This window comes from Thermobia domestica, chromosome 1 (assembly GCF_964235325.1).
Source record: "Thermobia domestica chromosome 1, izTheDome1.hap1.1, whole genome shotgun sequence".
NCBI lineage: Eukaryota > Metazoa > Arthropoda > Insecta > Zygentoma > Lepismatidae > Thermobia > Thermobia domestica.
In genome coordinates, this window is record NC_137454.1 from 262,584,351 (window position 1) to 262,600,091 (window position 15,741).

The 15,741-nt window shown below is 34.8% G+C and overlaps 1 protein-coding gene across 4 annotated transcripts in view; it reads right to left on the reverse strand.

The window, feature by feature from the left end:
- Positions 1-15,043, reverse strand: part of rin (ras GTPase-activating protein-binding protein 2) — a 116,385-nt gene extending 101,342 nt beyond the window's left edge. For 2 of the 4 annotated variants that reach the window (XM_081726191.1, XM_081726182.1), the window contains exons 1-2: positions 14,844-15,043; positions 6,619-6,657 (exon numbers count right to left, since the gene is read on the reverse strand). The gene's annotated coding sequence lies outside the window, so the exon portion shown is untranslated. Of the gene's footprint in view, positions 1-6,618; positions 6,658-14,505; positions 14,753-14,843 lie in introns of those variants that run through there. The other 2 variants (XM_081726187.1, XM_081726188.1) reach the window with 2 other exon arrangements.
- Between the last annotated feature and the right edge of the window lie 698 nt (positions 15,044-15,741).

A 15,741-nucleotide genomic window follows, 5' to 3' on the forward strand; every position in this document is an offset into this window, starting at 1 on the left:
AGTGCGTTGTGTAGAGCAAAGACGAGACTTCCAGATACTGGTACGTTTGTTCCGATATAGACAACAAGAAGGAAATAATAGAGACAAAACAGATAATTTTTCCAAAATTTCCCCCTAAAATCTGGAATTAAAATTTTCTGTAGTTGGCAACACTGCTACCAGACAGACGCAAACTATCTTAAATTAAACATTGGTACACCACTAATATATCCTACAAGTATTATGGTGATATTTAAGGAATAAAGTTTCTAATTACCAAAAATGTATTACGGTAAACAGAAAAGTAGGGAAAAACTAGAAAAACCCAGGGTTAGAACCTAAATACGAATTTTTCGTGCGTTCCCTAATTACCCCATTATAACGATCTGTACTTGCGTTTGTTAAGTAAGGACAAATGTTCTATTGGCGTAAGTTAACTTGCACTCGGACGTATAGGTACAGATTTATAAACAAAAATTTATAATTTTTTGCCCGAATATAGGAGAGTTTTAATTTCCCTAATTGGCAACACTGCGCGCAGGCCCGTCCAATTGATGTCAACAGTTAGGTATCCATCCGAGGTATCTACCTGGCAAGTCTTAAGGATGTCTTTCTACAACAAAGGCAGCTACAAGGGAAAAAAGAAGTAAAGGAAATTCGAAATTAGAAAATTCTCGAATTTTTGACGGGTGAAATATGAGAAGGAAATTCGACGCCAGAAGAAAAAGAAATTATTATGATGAACTATAGTCCAGCCATATTTTGCAAGAATAATATCCCGATATCTTAATTAGTGTCCACACAGGAGAGGATTAAACAAGTGACACACCCGTGTGTGCCACTTTGGCCACCTGGGCCACCCAGTATACATTTGATTACATTTTTTTGACTACTAACTCGTGTTATTGTTGTAGTTATAGTCTCGACTAATAATATCGTTGTAAACAATAATTTATAAGGAAAATTTTCTCTCCTTTTTACATCTTAGTTCCAACACTGTTGGTGAGAAATGCAGGGTGTTTCAAAATAAACTTTGGGGTTTTAAGTCTTCGTAGTACTTACTACATTTTACGTACAATTATAAGCAATGCATCAAATAAAAGAGCACTTCAAACAGTCTTTGCTACAAGTGTTCAATGTGAGATTCATTCGTCACACGGCACACATGTAGTCGATAGGCGAGAAAGGCCCATAAACTTTCCGCCATATGGCACGAAACACATTCAATTTAGGGGGGTCTCGTTTCAACTGTACCATCTCTTGAGGATTTGCTGACTGCCAGTTGCAAAAATTATGAGTGTTCACATTACCTCTTAGGTGAAAGGTCGATTTATCACTGAAGACGACACGATCCAGAAAATCTTCATTGTTATGCAGGAATGTTTCACTTGCGAAATTGGCACGTAAACCGTAGTCTGTAGGCTTTAGACCTGTAGCAACTGCAAACGATAAAGACGTAGTTGCAAGCGTCCCCTTAATATTCTTCACACAGACGGTTGCACTGTACAGATTCAGTCTTTATTAAAACAAAAAGCTTTCTGCTCTCTAGTCTCCATCTTTGCTACTTGCTCTTTCTAACGGCAGACAGAAGAAACAATGCATGTACATGCGTGCGTACAAAACTGAGTTGCTCCTTCATTTGATATAATATTTATAATTGTAATAGATACTACAAAGTTTCAAATCCCTAATATTCATTTTGAAACACCCTGCATTATTTCAAATTGAGTTATTCTATATTAATGTCTTTTATATACATATCATCAGGGCCAGTCCTAGTCAATTTGTCGCCTTGTGCAATGGCATAATTCTCCAGAAAGAACAAATCTTAAAAGTCATGATTTTAAGTATGCTACCCCAGCATCAACAACAAAGGTAAGGGTAAGTGCAGTTGCACTCAGAAAGGCTTAAATACTTACTAAAAATGCAATCCCGTTGTGTGTGTTTTTTGTCTTTAAATATTAATCTATTATGTTAGTGAAAGATAAAGCAAACACACCTGCAGAGGAAAGATGGTAATCCTTTTTATAGAATTCACTATCGAGCTTCAATCTCAATGTGTTAGTTTGCAATTCCAGTGCAACTAGCTCTTTTATCTTTATTTCTAGATTTTTCTTCTACACCTTCTAACATTTTTTTAAAAAAAAAGAAAACTTGTTTCTATATTCAATGATAAGGAACTTGTTTCTGACAAAAACAAGACTAGTTTCATATCAAAACTGTAATAACTGACTAAATGGAACAGATATTTACTACTATTCGAGAATTGAATTCTTGCATTTGACAACAATCAAGCAATTTGTGCTCGGATTTATTCGACCATCTGCTTTAGCATTGTCCATGTGGCCTTAAACTAATGCAACCTAAACATAATTTATGAATTTAGTATTCAAATAGAAGGTCAGCTTAGTAAATGTAACTACCATCATCATGAAGTCTGTTTCCAACAAGAAATATTTAATTTAAATAATATACTTATGACAGATTTTGTCGGACCATCCAAGCTTGCCGCTCCACGAAAATGCACGTGTTGCATATACGGTAGAGCCGGCTCTGCATATCATATATATCTAGTCGACAAATTATTTATATATGACATTTAGAAAAATACTATTAGGCAAATTAATATTAGTTTTTACCTTTAGACAAGTTATTGGATACTGTTCGTGACATTATTTTTGTACTTATTAAAGGCCTGCTTTCACGAAAAAACAAAATTTCATTTCTTAGTTGATATTGATGAAAACTGCTGAAACCCGAATTGTTAATAGATATGGTATTCATGTAAATTGTAAAATATTTGTAGCGTATCAGTATCTAGCGTATAATTTATGTTGCATTTTACGGTAATTACATCTACATAAAAATATTTCATACTTAAATAGACGTAAGATGCATTACAAATGACTATTTGAAAAAAAAAAAACGAAATTTAGAAAAAAAAAAGAGACCCAATGGTTTTTTCTAAAAAAAAAAAAAACGTAAATTTCTGAAAAAATACGAACCGTTTTTTTTCTATTTACAACACTAACAATAATGATGGAGGCGTTTCTATGCCTGATAAAGATTTCCTGAATACTAGAACTTCGGATTTTTTTCTTCAGGCTTACGAAAATTTTATAGATCGATGTAAGAAGTGACTTACAGTCTTACACTAGGGAGAAATTACATTACGGAATGTTGGAAAGGTTTCACATCTGTGTTAATTCTTATTTTTGTTTAAGTTAGATATATAACAAACAAACAAAAAAAAAAAGTTAAAGAATAATAGAAAATTTGATAAAAAATAAATTACCCAGTGGGATTTGAACCTGGTTCAAAAGTATTGCATTACAAAAAACTTAATACGCATTATTACTGAAAACTATAGAGTTTCCTCGAGTTACATTGATAGATAACGAACTCCTGAATAACCCTTCTTTTTTTTCACGATTTTTTCCTGAAATGCGTATGTAAACAAAAGTAAACAACATATCACATGTAAATTGTATAATACTATAAAACATGAATTTTTTGCAAAAAAACTGAAATAATTTACCATCGACAGGATTAGAATTCATGATAAAACAAACAATTGCGTAGAGATATCTGAGCTAACCGAGTAAGGCATGAAGTCAATGCTTCAAACTTCTCTGTCTTGGTGACGCTGCGTATGCATAATGCATGTTTTTGACTTCTTTCCAGGGTGGAAAAAAATCATGATTTTTTTCAAAAAAAATCATTTTTGTTGATTTTTTTGATTTAAATCGATTTTTTTGATTTAAATCAATCTTTCTCCTCGTATAATGCAAGTCGCGAACTGAAGAAAAAGCATTAGGAATTAGTATTAAATGCTAATTATGCCATTTAAGTAAAAGTATTGGGGTTGAATTTTGAATTATCCCCAATCGTTAACCTATATCAATCCCAAACAATGCTTCTTAACTCTTTTAAATTATGGCTCTTTTTAAACGTAAATTATAGACTTTCAGTCAAGCAGCTACAGCATCATCCCTATTTATCCTAGGATCATGGTACACACATCACTCTTTTCAGAATAGAACAGTTTTTGAAACGGTAATATTCACATTTCCCTATCATGTCCCTGAAGCGGGAAATTTTGAGAGTAATCGGCATTTTTTTTACTTTTTTTTTAAAAAATTTTAATCCCCTCTTTATTCCCCTGTGTTAACGCACAGATCTGAAAATTAACTGGGAAATACTAAGGGGTGTACAAAATTTCAAGCTTCTATCTTAAGTAGTAAGGGTGAGGAAATTATTTAACAATGAGCTAAGAACATTCCCACGATGACGCGGATGTAATATAAAAATTTCATCAGACATCTCTATTTATCCTAGAATCATGATTTGTACATTATTCTCTTCAGAATAAAACAAATTTTCAAACGTGTCCCTTCAAATGTCTCCATAATGTATCTGGGGCGGGTAAATCACGAAAAAATGAATTTTCTGTTAAAAATATCTTTTTTTAAAAAAAAAAATAATAATAATACCTCTGTGGACCCCTGTTTTAAGGCAGAGATCTGAAACAAATCCGAAAAATACTGAGGGGTGCACTGAGTACATGTGCAAAATTTCAATCTTGTAGGTGCAAAAGTAAGCCCGCGAAAAATAATATTCCTCAAATACCCCAGATTCCCGTATAAAACAGGATCTCAGATAACAATTTCCTGCGACATCCCTATTTATCCTAGGAGCATACTACGTACATCATTTTCTTCAGAATAGAACAGCCTTTGAAACGGTACCATTCATATGTCTCCACCTAAGACGGGAAAATCACGAAAAAAGCTGTTTTTGTTAAAAATATTGTTTTTTATTTTTATTTTATTTTTTTTAACATTTTTGCTTCTCTGGACCTCGCTGTTTTCACAGAGATCTGAAAACATCTGAAAATTATTAAGGGGTGCACTGAACGAGTGTGCAAAATTTCAGTCTTCTGAATGCAAAATATAACCCGCAAAATGCCAAATAATAATAATAATACGCATAACAAAAAAATCATTTCTTTAAATTTGACGTCATCACACACTATGCCTCAACGCAGAAAGGCGTGAAAGCATATGTAACATGTTCTAGAATGCCTCCAGTCTTGAAGAAAACGAAGTAAAAAGCCTTATTGGTACTTTTTAATCGAATAAAGATGATTCTACCCTATCACCTAAAAATATAATATAATTTAAATAGAATAATTTAATTATATAATTTAAAAGGTTAAGCATTAAGAAAAAAGTACAGCAACGTTTATCAAAATGACACTTTTTTTCACAAAAGTTACTTATATTTGCCAGGGGCCTATTTTTAAAAACTCAGAACTAGCTTGCAGCATGAAATACATAAATTTCGCCTAAAGTTATAAAATAAAAAACAAAAATGGAGAGAGGATAGGACCCCTCTAAATACACCCTATTATCTAGGAACAAACAAATAGACACGCACAAAAAAGAATTTTTGTCTTAAATATCGATAGTAATTTCCCCGTTGGAATAGTTAACGATCTTAAAACCCAATGTTACGAAAAGAAGAAAACAGGATTGCTCCGTTACCTGTTCAAAACGGGATTTTCCCTAATCATCCTCTGCATGACATTTGTTTTCATACTATACTGTACATTTGAGTCTCATTGTATTATGATTATTAATTTCCATAATCGAAATAACAAAACAGAAACGGGATTTTACTTATTTTCACTTTAAATTAATTTATTTAGGAATTCGATTTAAATCAACGATTTTTATTAAAAAAATCAAGTGATTTAAATCAGACTGATTTAAATCAATCCACCCTGCTTCTTTCATTTCTTGTGATCGTTTTGTGTATGACAATTATATTTATTAGTTTTAAGTAACCATGTCCGGATGATCTACCCCTCTCCCCCTTATATACATACTGTGCATATCTTATCCTCGTGAAGTCGTCGGACATTGCTGTAGATACCAGTTGAAACAAATAGATATGTGGTGAATTGTTTCAGCACTGTAACTGAGTGCTTCTCTCAATACTTCGTTGTCTACAGCTTACGTATGTGCTTTAAATGTCTTGGAGGGATGTAAAGGCAGTTCTTAAATTTATTGTACTGTCTGCTTATTTAATAGACACATCCCTACTGAGTATCTTGCATGTTTCTTTTCCGTTTCACTAGAGTCTGTTCACAATTTAAATCCGTAAAAATCCATGTAAATCTGTAGGGTTCATATATTGGACCCGTTCCAGTCACTAACTTCCCCGTACAAATTGGGCGACCGCAGTCAGCAGCTAGAAGACGAAACACTAATACATCACCTTCCTCTTCTCTCGAACCTCGAAATGCAGGTAAGGTACAGCATACATGTCACCATGTAGAAACCCGAATCACTTTTTGGTACTAATACACAACTTCTGAAACCCGAATCACTTTTTGGTACTAATACACAACTTCTGAAACCCGAAACACTTTTTGGTACTAATACACAACTTCTATGTAAGGTAATTTTGAAAAGCTGAATATAAGCTGACACACAAAACTGTCTATTATTACGAATCTATTTTGATCCCTTTTTATCTGGTTGTAATTCGAAGCATGCGGATGAAAAATTGACTTTATTGATCACTACATAGCTACATTTATTTAAGAAAAGTATTATGTAATGTTAAACTTACATGAACTCAAATGCCAACTGGTCCGCTATTGATGTTTTCCTACATTCAAAAATATAAACAAAATTAGTTCAATCAATCAATATTCAAATTTTCGATATAAATAAAAATATTGTAGTGAACAGTATTCTTCTAAATTAAAACACATTATACAGATACTTATCCATTTAATGGAAAAGTTAGATGTCTGGTTTGGCAACGGTGAGGCGGCAACCGTAGTATCGGGCTGTCTTTGGTCGTGTGCAAAGGCAAACTCCGTACTGAGAACGACAGTGTGCAGTGAATAGTGCAGTGATAGTGTAAAATGGGCGACCTATCTCATTTCCAAAGAGGGCACATTGTCGGCGACGAAACGTGGCAAGTGTGATAGGTCTGTCACGAGTGTCCACTATGATAATAGCCTACAAAACACGGCAAAGAGGTACAGCTGTCGGAAGAAACTCTCAGTGACAGATTCCTTTATATATATATATATACCTAAGATGCAAGTAACGTAGGAATTCAAGCAGCACCTACCACAGCCTGCGTCAACAATCATAGTTCCCCGCGAGTTACACGACCAACATGATGGGTCGGATTGCACGGGCGAAACCGCTGGTAAGGAATAATACCTTAGCATGGTGTCAGTGGTACCGTGAACATGCTACATAGACACTGATGATGGAAACGTGCTAGATGGTTCTGAGGGCGAAAGGTGGTCCAACGTCACGTTAATCTCGTAAGTTGACTATTTTGTTTCCATTAAATAGGAAATACTTGCATATTTTATATATTATATCTATTTAAAATCTTACCAGATACTTTTCCCGTTAACAACTAGTCACATCCACAGAAAACATTGGTAGGTCTTCTTCCGCATAGTTCCCAATTATAGAAAAGCAACATTATGAAAAGTTAGTCTTCATTCCTTTTACTATACAATATTATGAAGTTATTCTCTTTTGTTCCAAAATACACTATTTCTCTTCAATTTTTATATATTACTAATAGTCTCTCCATAATCCAAACTCAATAATCCGATGTTCTGTATACTTCGATCCATCGAAAACCATTTAGCACTAACAAAAAGAAACAGTTCCCATCGCACTCTTGAAATCAGTTATCTTGTAAATCCCAACAACGGAAGGTTCTTAATACGGTGAACATTCGTCTTTCTTCCTGATAACTCCTGTAGTTCTGAAACATTTTCTCGATTTTTCTTTTATTGCAAAGGTTTTATTGGGTAAGTGCCTAATTAAACGAACGAGAGCTAAAAATAGAAGTTTCTCACACGTACGAAGTTCGAGGCACTCCGGATTGATTGATTGGCTATTTGTTGCAGTCACGATCAACACAACTGCTTAAACACAGACTGTTCTAACTAAAAGACTAAAACGCACACACGAAAATACAATAAGCAATAAAAAGTGCTGCTAGAAAGAAAAGAATCAGAAAGAGGGGATAAAATGTAATAACAGCAAAAAGAAAACAAAACTAAGAATACAAGATAAAATATTAGCAGCGAAAAATGAGGTGTACTCCGGAAACAAGGTAACGTATCCAGAAGAACATGAAACATTCCGGAATAATTTACAATGCTTTGCTATAGTGACGAATTTTGCACAGTATTGTAGAACTGCATTCTACACTGCTTTTTCTTTCACAACATCCTCGAACTGTTTGGAATAATCCATGATTTGTACTATAGAAACAGTTCTCTTGGTGCATTGGATTCAGTTGTCTGGGGAAGAACGTGTCATTACCGTGGCAGCAGCATTGGTTTACTAGTACTGTTCGGGATGCATGCACGAAAGCATTTCCCATTATTTACTAAACCTTCCTTGCGCCTCGCTACTTGTTGTTTGTTTAGAGGAATGAATCGTAACCTGGTTAAAATATAGCTAATTTAATTAACAAAATATTTAATATACACTAGTGGACACAGGTATGTATGTGAAGTTTTCACTGAATGTTTTTATTGCACCACAATAGTTCGACACAAGACACATCCACCACACACGTTTCGACTGTCTAAAAAACACACACTCTCTGCTCCCCTCATGTTCACTTTCTACAAAAAAAGGGGGAGAAAAAGGCCACCCTCCGAGAGCGAAGGGAGCCAAGGACACTGACCATAGCCTGACATGTATTCTGCTACGTTATAGCTGTTCAGACTAAATATTTTGTAAAAGAAAAAAACACACTCAACATACGCCGCCCACCTTGAAATATCCATATTTCAACACAAATCTCAGTATCGAAGATCTTAATATTGACAATTGATGAAATAAAAATACTACGCAAATAAATGTTAAAATAAACATACTAAATGATCAATTACTTGTCTTCAGATTGAACTGTTGATGTCTTCCTTTCGTCGAAAGGCAATAGGGACAATTTCACTATTGGCCTCTTGTAGAGTCCCAGATGTTTTCACTGTTACCGTACGCACGAGACCATCTTTTCCTGGGTGAGTCTCAACGATCCTGCCAAGTTTCCACAGTTGTGGGGGTTGGTTGGTCTCGCGAAGGATCACCATGTCATTTGGTTTGAAGTTGGCAGTTTCTTTGCATCATTTTGGTCTTCGTTGAAGTTGCGATAAATACTCGGAAGACCACCGTCTCCAAAAGTGCTGCGTTAGTTGTTGAGTCAGTTACCATCTTGTGAGACGATTCACCTTTGTACCTATGAAATCCGCTTGTGGTGGAGCTAACAATGCGTCGCCAGTTATAAAATGACCGGGTGTGAGGGCCCTAAGATCACTAGGATCAGCTGACATGGGAGTTAGTGGTCGCGAATTAAGACATCCTTCCACCTGAACTAGCACAGTTATCATCTCTTCGTATGTCAGCACTGCATTCTTCAAAGACTAGAATATAGAATTTAACTTCTTGTCATTTTTTATGTTACTTTTTCAGTTATACAATCAAGTGGCTTGTAACACTTGCATTTACAAAAAATATAATTTTACAATAACATTAATTTCCGAATTGGAAGAAAATTTTCATCAGGTTTCTCGTACATCATTTTCTTTAACGACATAGTTTTTATGCGAAACGAATGTGTTACAGCTTTCCTTGATGTGATGAACAATCGTTTTGTACAACCATGAATTCCGAAAAGCAAACTGGATGTTAAGAATTACCTCATAACAATGCATATAACTGTTGAAAATATCTTGTAGCAAATTTTCACTGGTTGAAAACATTTAGTTCTAAGGTTTTATTTTTTTAGACTTCGCTTAAATAACCCTCTTACTTTTTTAATGATATACATAGCACCACGGGGGAAAGTCCTAAAACACAAGTCCGCTCATATAGGTTAGTAGCTAAGAAGGTTCCTTTCTATACCAAAGTTTAATATTTAATTCTCATAGTATTGCCGAACGAGCGTCAGCGAGTGAAGGTGGGTCAGAACCCCGCAGGGCACGTTGTTTTCTGTCTTTATTACAGCTAAATGGAAAGGGGTACCTATGTTCTAGAACCTTGCCGCAACATGGTTCAGCACGCATACGTTTGTACACAATAAAAAATTTGTAATGTTAGTATCCGTTTGCATTATGTGTGTATAATAGAGATTAGTAAATCTGAGTTTTACGTGCCACCACAGTTATGCTGGCTAGGCTAAAGGGGACGGTGATAATGAGAAATGAAGGAAATGGTGGAATGAAGAAAGTGCGAGGAAACGGGGGAACCGTGTTTGTCCACCAACCACAAAGTCCACTTGGCGCGAGCTCAGAGACTAATAAATACAATGTAACTATCAAAGCACATTATCACTCTATATATTAATCACTGACATCTAGAATTAAGTTTACGCTTAAGTATTTGCTGCTTCTTAGTTCCTTTCATGTAAGCTGGATTAAGTTTAGAGGACACACATTTTTTGTGGAACCTAATATGAAATTCTGCTTTTTGTCAACTTTTGGCCTTATATCTAATATATGTTATTACAATGTCGATCATTTCATTATTCTGAAAATTCCAAAAGTATCGGTATCGAGTATGAGTGAAAAAAGTGGTATCGGTACATCCCTAGACAAGCAGTGCTCGAGCACTTATAGCTTTGTTGGACATTAATGAAAATTGTTGCATTGTTATTCAAAATGAAGCACAAGGATAACATTGGACCCAAGGCCACTGTATAGTTCAACCAAATGCGATGTAATACAGAAGTCAAGATGACGTACTACAATCAAGCAGTCACTGGTTTTTATCAGATGACCTAGAACACGATATTTCAATGGTGTACAAATTTCAGTCACAAATAGCTACTTATATTACGGAACAATTAAATCAGCACAGCTTCTTTGAATCGAATTGATTTAACTCAAGTATTGCTTTCACTACGCATTACTTACTGCATCAAGTAAATCTAAATATGTACACAAAGAGATTACAGTAGCAAACCAGTGTTACAGGCATGGTAGTGACACATTCTTCTGAGACAACTTAATCTACTGCACCAAGGGGACTCCTTTATATTATAGGCTATGGATTATTCCATAGTTCGATAATGTTCTAAAAGGAAAAATACACTTCTAAAATTTTGTGCAAAATTTGAAACTGTTCCAAAACATTGTAAAATATTCCGGAATGTTTCATATTCTTTCGGAAGGATCTAGAATATTCCATTAAGGGACAAAACGTACCAAATTTCGCAAACGTCTAAAATAGTAGGTGTCGTAGGATGTCTTGAATTAATGCAGATATACCCTTAAGATGGGAACACCGTTCGATCACATTGCCTATATATGCATGTGTGTTATTGAGCACCTCACATATCTATTTTAGCAGGGATACTAATTTGCGTTGAACATATAAAACTTGGTTTTCTAAATAAACAAATGGATGAGTTCAGAGACTTCTTGCATTCATTTATTTACAAGTAAGTAAATATCCGGTGATGCATTTGTGCACTTGGTCCCTTCTGGTACCTAGTTTGGGTGCAATCTTTGGGGTAATTCACCCCCTACACCACAAATCAAGCACATATTTGTAATTTAACAATTCATAAATTTATAACATTCATTAATAATACCAACATGTATCCAAAATCCCACTGCTCTTTTATAACTGTTTAGGACAGAGCTTCACGTTTAGCTGAAGACAAAAATTACTACCAAACCGCATGTACCTTTCGTGATAAATCTTATTTAGTGCTGGTGCAGGTGTATCTATTAAAATTCCAAAATGAAATTTCGACCTCTTTCCCAAACCATAACATTCAGTAACATTTTTAAGAGCGAATTGGGCCGAAACTTCATGCATGTGATAGAAGCGTGCTGCGCTTCTGATTTGGTAGCTTCTAAAACCGACCATAAGACATTTTTGGTGGTGAATTTTGACGTTTTACAGAATAAAATTTTCCAGTCTATATTTACATTTGCACAGATAAAAAAAATCGTAACCCAAAAGATAAATTTCTTGACTTTCACGACAGTTTTCTGATATCGTGACCGATAGACACCCTGTAGTGTTTTCGCTCCATAAAAAAGTAAGCTACAACTTTTTATTTATTTATTTTAAGACAGGAATTGGCTATCTTGAATTCTTTGTCTGAAATCCACAAACCTTGGTGCTTCTCAACGAAAATCTTCACGCAGATATGTTTGTTAGATCTTGAGGGCAAGGTTCTAGAACACAGGTTCCCCTTCTCATTGAGCTGTAATAAAGACAGAAAACAAGGTGCCCTGTGGGGCTCTAACCCGCCTTCGCTCGCTGACGCTCGCTCGGCAATACTAGGTGAATTAAATATTAAACATTGGTACAGAAAGGAACCAACTTACTTACTAACCTATATGGGAGGACCTGTGTTCTAGAACCTTCCCTAAGTGGACACATTCAACTGTTCACCATTCGTGTAATTTCGTTGATCCGGACAGTAGAGCAAATATGCAAAACATTGAAAATCTCTGGTGTCATTAAAACTAAATTTAAGATTCACACATGGTTCTGAAAGCATGAGTTTGTAATTTGCTTATTATTCATGGAAAAGAAAATTTTGTAGTGATGCCAGTGTAAGTGAGAAGTATTTAATATTTATGAGGCATGCAGCTAATTATATTTATCTATGTAAATTTTTAGGTACCGTATGTTCTTTTATCTTATTTAATATATTGTCTAATTTTTGTAGTAGTAGTTCTGTTTGGGGGCCTTGCCTCCCCCCTCAAATGAATAAAAATTCATGTATCTTTAGTTGCTTTTGCTGTAAGAATTCTGATATAATGGTCAAGTTTTTACGAATATTCTTCTGTAACTTGCCGGAGTTCGGGAATATGGTGGTTCCTTATGTCGTGCTTTTGTTTACTATTTTAAACATCGGTTGATTTAAGACTATTCTACGAGTGCAAATTAGGATAGTAGTAAAGTTTTCGTTATTTCACAACGTTTACAATAATTAGTGACGACAGCAGAAACAACCATGATTTCTAACCCGATTTTATTTCGGAGAAACTAGTTCCTCGGAGCATTACAACAATTCCTTTGGAATCGGATTCATTGAACGAATCAAAAATAAATGAATTGTCTTAAAGAAAAAACTGCCAACTTCACCCTTGTACTACTAACAAGTGACAGAAGCTTTATGAAAATTTGAGATCGTGGGTTAAAACATTTTGCTGGATAAATTGACGTGGAATGACCAATAATTTAGTCCAAGTTAATTCAGTCAAAAATACGACTTAATTCAATATATCAATAAAGGTGAATAATTTGAGTTAACTCTCGCTCTCAACCATTCCACACTCAGGACTACATAAGCACAAAATACTTTTGATTTTATAAATCACTTACATTCATGTTTCCTGAGTTTCTAATGTGTGAGGAAAGATCTTTGAGACGATCTGAGAAGCACGGAAATTTCACCATCGAGTTCACATGATTTGTGGCATTTTCGCACTAACACGTGTTTATTTATTTATTTTAATTAAACCAGCCAATCCTGCAACCAACATTGGTTAACCCTTCCAGGTACAGTTTTCACTATATTACCGGTACTAATTCTTTATATATATATAAAATCGGAATAACGTTATCAGCCAGAAGCCATTTTACGAACCTTTTCGATTTTAATGTCAGGTACAAGTGACTCTGAAATTTAGCTTTGCGTCCCACGATTATGAACGAAGCTGAGGGAAACTGTCATAAAGGAAGGAAAAGAAAACGAAAGAGCCCTAAGGAACCTCACGTACGTGATTATATAAATGCTCGAGTTAAGTACCGGAGAATAGGTCTTGAAATATGAAACCTATCTACCTAACCTAAGCTTTAATATTTTGTACTGTGCGGCACAAAGGTCACGTATTCTAAAACTATCTGTTCATTGGATGTTAAATCTATAGTTTTGCTGCTAAACCAATATGGTATGAAGTTTTACACACGGCATGTCATGAAGTATTAACAAGTCGGCTTATCAACGCAACTACTATGATCATTATGTTTGTTTTCAAACTTCAGAAATATAAACGTACTTAAATTCTCACAAATTAGTAATACCGGCTTCTCTCAAACGTATTATACTATTTATATATAAATTTATAGGCAGTTCAAATTCCTTTCAACAGGTAAATTATCTAACAGCACTGAATATCTATAATGATTTGCCTTCGATTCGAAGATACGTACTTACTAGACTCTAAATTTATAGCACTGTCCAAAATGTTAATATACTTGAAAATGTTAATTCTAGATGATATCAATGGAAAATAAATACCTACAACATTTCTTTCCACATCATATACTGAGAACAATATCAATAACACATTTAGAAAACAATTACAAGAAACCTTCCCGTTACTTAAGGAGACATTTTACACACCCACTAGTAAATTCGGCCTGTTCTTTCACAAGGTTTAATAAGCACACACACAAAAAGGTATTTTTTAAAACCACATGTTCATCGAAAATTTACCTGAAACAACACTGAACAATGAAACACCTGAATATCGCAGTATGGCGGTTGGCGGGGAAAAGTTACGTACTACTAGATTTCAACAACGCAGAATACCACCTACGTCATAGTTTTTTTTTCAATTTTCAAAAGAAACATGTAACACGAAAGTTATATATATGCAAATATAGCTTATAGAATTCACAGAGTTCTGTGTTACTCCCAATCACAAAGCACTTTTTAACTTGGAATTTCTGTTCGCCGCACGGACGATATCAAACAAGATTGTTGCTATTGTACGTCAGTATTTTCATAGTATTTATACAGCTCTCACATGTAATTTAGACGTGGATACTCACCCTGTTAAAGTAAAGATTCTTCCTATAAGATATATGTTTCTGTATTTCGTAAACAATTTCAATTTTTAATTATTTTAATAGACGTCAATATACGTAAATAACAACAGAATCACGAAGACCGTAAGTATGGAAGTCAGTTCACTAGTGTCAGCACATGCATATTGCGCAGAACCAATGCGCACTCTACACTCGTTCTCGAACCAGGATCTTAATACATCTGGGTGGAGATTAAAGATCCATGCTTTTACTTGTGTAGCCCAGCGCCATGCGAACACCGGGAAATCTTACATTGAACAGCTGAAACTCAAATGCGTATTATTTTCCAGTGTGTTTTAAAGATACGTATGTCGATTGAAATAGAAGCTTATTAATATTTTTTCATTATTGAAATTTTGCTTTACTTAAGAAAGGGATAATATAAGAAGAACATTTGTTTGTATGATTACGAAAATCCAAAAATACCATCATATCGCTGAGAACCATAGTGGCTCAGTGGCATAGAATCCATTTTCAGGAGTAAAGATCTCGAGCTCGATGCCAGGTACGAGTTAATGAGCAACATGCCTCCGTGAACTTTCCATAAGTTCTTCCGTATTCCGATTGCACAATTCTTATATTCAGAGATTATCGACAGTTTCATTTGAGTTTTTGTCCCCCTAACTAAAGATTACCATCTTCTCATTATTTTTAAATAATTTTGAACAAATAATTTTCGTGATACAGTTTTCATATACTTTTTCACTACTTCTAACTTTATGAAGGAAATATGTCTTAGATACGGTTATATTATGACCAGGCGCTCTTCCAGAAATTTTGGTTGGGGGCGTGATCAAAAGTTGGTTGATTAAAGGGGTTCAAACCGACGGGTCCCGTGAATGCGCCCTTAGCCAGTGGCGGC